The following is a 4,868-nucleotide window of genomic DNA, read 5'->3' on the forward strand; positions in this document are numbered from 1 at the left end:
GTTCCGGCTCCAGAGGTTCCGGGCAGCCGGTCGGCGCTTCCGGGGCGGGATCGGCGGGGTCGGGGGACTCGGGCCGGGCAGAAGTGGGCCCCTGGATAAAACCAGCAGGGCTGCCCGGAGCCCTCCTGCCCCACAGGCCCTGGCTGCTGCTCCGTCCAACCCTGGGCAGAGCCTTCGGAGGCGCCGTGGTGGGGTCACCCCCACGCAGGCCCCGGCCGCGGCCTCCCGGGGCTGCCTGTGCCGGGAAAGCTGCGCTCACCTAGAGCCTGGAAAGTATCCTGGGAAACGCCCCAGCACAGCAAAGCTCGGGCTGATTGTTCGCTTCCACCATGGGGAGCCGCTGTGGATGGACGTGGCAACGATAAAAATGAATTAATGCTGTATGTGTATTGGGTGCCTGGTGCGAAAAGGAATTTGAAGGCTCCATTGCAGTGCGGTGTCCCCGAGAAAACTTAGCCATGCTCTTAAACATTGCTTAAAGCCCACAAGGATGGGCTGGGAAAACTTGCAAACTCCAGCTGACGTACTGAAATAACTTTCTCTTAGTGGTGGTATTTGTTAGCACTGGCTGGTCTGAAGAGCAGAACATCCACCGTGTTTAGGGAAACAACATTTCTCCTAATTTGGGTGGGAGAAATTTTAGTAATACTAATCTTCTGTCACTTCACAACCACTAAACAGGCACTCAGATTTTAAGGGCAGACTGTAACGCTGCCAGTCATCCAATTATTCGATGCATCTGCAAAAAGCACATCTTGAAAACAGCACCACCTAGAACACCAGAACTGTAAAAGAAGCAAATCTTGGGCAACTCGTTACATTCAGGCACTCTAAGCTAAACAAACGAAAGTTAGTTATCAAGAACTGCTGTTCTTGTAGCAATAAAATGTTCTGGGGGGCAGAAGCTCCAGGATTCCTTGGAGCCCCAAAGCAGTGCCGTAGAAATAACCACAGACATTTCCAAGTACATATATGAATATAGATAACATAGGGAGAAATTGTTGCATGTAGTGTAGTCTTCAGTATTTGTCAGGTTTTAAAATCTTAAAAAGGTTGTTTAATTTCTACACCCTATATTTTTGTAAGTATTTATTTTGTTGTTGCAACCCTGCACAATAAGCAACCCTCATCTTTACACTTCTGTCATTCCACATTTTTCCTCAATGATGTGGATTGCAGCCAAGATGGCAAATTTCTTTTCCTGCTTTAGTATCAGGTGGAAAAATCAGCAGTTGGAGAGAGGTCAGAAAATGGTGACAGATATTCTGACATGACTGGGGAAACTGTTTCACAAGGAAAGTTTGAAAAGACTAAGTAAATATGTCTTGGTTAAATGCTAAGGACAAACAGGATTGGACTTTTATCTATCATAATCTGTGCTGCTGAGTGGAGCTATCTGGTACAAATTTCAGTCTAACTCATTGTTACAAGCAAAGAGAAACCTTGTGCTGAAAAACTGGGGGCACTGCTGTGATTTGCAGAGTAACAAGGAAACTATAAACACCCCCATGATGTTTAATGAAGAGGCCCAGGCATTACAGGAGATGTAATTCCTAATATTTTACTCTGTGGGGCTCAAATCCTACAGTACCCACCTATAATAAGCAGTAACCATTTGGTCAAGTCTGCTGTGTGATGATAAAGACCCTTTCCATGTGCTTGGCGTGATTCATCTCAGAATCACATTGTGTCAGAAGGGACACTGCGAGAAGGAGGTCGTTAAATTGCATAGAAAACAAGCTCTCTCAGCATGGCAATTACAGCCCTCATTTCCTACAATACACACCTTATTGAACATGTCTCACTCGTGGTAGCCTATTTGTCTTGGAAGTATGTCAAAATCTTCAGATTAAGTCCTGTAATAGGTTCCAATAAATGATGGCTCTGAATCTTCTTCCCTCAGACTGAATTAACAAGTCACATCTCCGAGAGTACTATTCTTTCCACCAGCATTATCACAGAGCATTTGTCAGAAAATTTGTTGCCAAACCTCATTTCAAATGACTGTCATTGTCTCCCATCACTCTGGTCTGAATGTTTTCTGTGTTGAAATTGTGGACTGAGGAATGTTGGAGATATAACCAGACTGCAGAATCATTCCAAACCATACAAAGCAGCAGTTACATCCCAGTTTATCATTATGAACTGTGGCTGAAGAGCAGCAGAGGGACAAGCTGGCATTCTGTGTGTACAGGTCTGTAGTTAAACTTTGGCTAAAGAAACAGTGCACAAAACTTTGACCTGTGGGTGCACCAGGGCAAACATCAGGACAAAATCCAAGCCAATAGTGTAAAAAGGATGGCACAGGAAATTGCAATCCTAATTTTTTTTTCCTAAGATTTTAAATATGTTAATTCATTTTTTTTGCCTGAAAGTTTAAATATAAATACTAAATTAAATATAAATACTAAATTATAAATGAAGCTCAGTTGTAGCAGTTACTGCATATTCCTCATTGCAAAAATAGCAATAGCAAATTCATAGAATCATAGAATGGTTTGGTTGAGAGGGAATCTTAATCCAGTTCCAGATCCCTGCCATGGGCAGGGACACCTTCCACTTGACCACATTGCTGAGAGCTCCATCCAACCTGGCCTTGAACATTTCCAGGGATGGGGCATCCACCGCTTCTCTGGGAAATGTGTGCCAGTGCCTCACCACCCTCACAGTACAGAATGTTTTCCTAATATCTCCTCTAAATCTGCCCTGTGCCTATTTGAAGCCACTATTTCTTGTCCGATCGCTACATGCCCTTGTGAAAAGTCCCTCTCCAACTCTCTTCTAAACCGTTTTAGGTACTGAGAGGTCCTATGAGGTCTCCTCAGAGCCTTCTCTTTTCCAGGCTGAATAACCCCAGCTCTCTTGGTCTATCTTTGTAATAGAACACAAATAAAGACAAGACTTCCCTTCTGTTTCTCTTTGGAGTAGTACAATTCCAGCGTCCTGGTGTGTTCTAGAGTTACAATGAATTGGTAGATCCCAGCAACAAAGTGACTAATTTCTGCTTTGGTGTCAGCTTGTCTCTAGGAAAGAAGTTTGCAGGCTGTTCTTCTATATACAGGCACAGACTCACAGGGAAATGTGTAGTGGGTTTATGCACATTTCAGAGCAAGGAAATGTGAACAAGGAAATGTGAAAAGGGAACAAGGTCAGAGTAATGTACCTTGTGCTTAAAAAAGGCAGTAAAAGTTCTGCACTACCCTTAGTTCTTGTGGGAAAGTCTCCACAGACTTGTCTCATTCTGTGCAAAGGAACTCTTGCCTAGGCAAACAGGGTTACCTTTCCTAAAAATGTTCAGTCATGCTGTAGTTCTTGGCTGTGGTCTTCATCTCAGAGTGGAGCCTCTCAGTACCCTGGGTGCAGGCCACCAAAAGCCTTTAAGACAGGACTCCAGTTTTGGCTTAATTGGATTGGTGTGGAAGTAAATGTAGATACCTGCTGCCTCCAGTAGCCTCTGGATCAAATTCTTCATGTTTAAATCTCAGTAGAATAGAAATGAAAAAATATGATAATTAAAAATGTAGCCCCTTGTTCTGTGCTAGAAATTGTCACTGTTGGACATGAAATGATTCACACAGAAACAGCCCAATGTGTGATAGAAAAAGAGAGTGATTTATTCTGTCCTTTCAGTATTTATAGATTCTTGACAATGACCAGGGACTGGATAGTTAGGTTACCACCTTCCCAAACACACTGGTCATGAGAAATGTCCATCAAAAGACATTTCTTTAATGGAATGTATAAACATCTATGTTTATAGTTACTTTCCTGGGAAAGTGGCTAGAAACTATGAAAACAAGATCAGAAGGTTTAATTCTCAGGGTGACAAGAAATTCTTAGTGGCATCTGTGAAAATGGAGAATTGTAGCAACCCTCACTTGTTCATGTGCCATTATCTGCAGCTTCCCAAGATCTGAGCCCATATTATCCCAGCTGAAGACTAAGTGTTTCGGATATTTCCAGCTGTTTTTTCTTTTCCAGCTTTCTCCTATGGCTGCTACCACTCTCTTCCTCTTCCCTTTCCTGGGAAGAACAAATTGCCTTGACTCGCACATATCCCCCGAATAATTGCCCTTTCTGTTCCAATGAAGACTGAATTCCAAGCCAGTATAATAAAGTTTAAAATCTTTGCACTTTTGTAGGTCATATTCATAGCCTGATTCCTGCACTGAGAGAGATCAATAATACCAGGTAGGAGATGAGCATGATAAAGCTCTCCAGTGCCCCAAGATTTAAACATGTTTATTCTCATTTCCATTTCTTTGGTTTAGCTGATGCCATGTTTTCCCCTCAGCTCAGCAGGGTATTCGCAGATGAAGAAAAAAAGAGCAGTTCATAAGTAAATCACAGAATACTGTGCTGTCATATAATAACTACTGCTCTAATCTCATATTCAATAAAGCTCATATAAACTGACATTTAATAAATCATAATAAAGTACTACCTGGTCCTCCACAAATGTTTTACCTCATGAAAGTTCTAGTCCAGCTCCCAGCAAGGTCAGGTGGAAACTTTCTATTTCTTTCCACATGAATTAATTTGATGCCTGAGCCTCACAAACACCAGTGCAGTAGATCTTAATGTTTTTAGGAGGGAGACACAGAGTGGTAAATACAACATTCGCAAACCTTTACGCCTGTAGTTTTAACATAAACCATGTTCATGTTCATTCAGATAAGTCCATGATCATGGACTTATCCGAATACTTGTGCAACTTTAGCTACCTCAGCAATGAGAAACATAGGAAAGACAAGACCTCTCATGTACATAAAAAAACCCAAGCTCAGAATCATGGTCTGAAAAATGATTCTAAAAAAACATTGTGAAATCTTGCGCACTGAATGCAATGGGTTTGCACCGAAGCTGGA

This window comes from Pseudopodoces humilis, chromosome 3 (genome assembly GCF_049639895.1).
Source record: "Pseudopodoces humilis isolate 2021_Gansu_Grassland_sample_001 chromosome 3, ASM4963989v1, whole genome shotgun sequence".
Taxonomy (NCBI): domain Eukaryota; kingdom Metazoa; phylum Chordata; class Aves; order Passeriformes; family Paridae; genus Pseudopodoces; species Pseudopodoces humilis.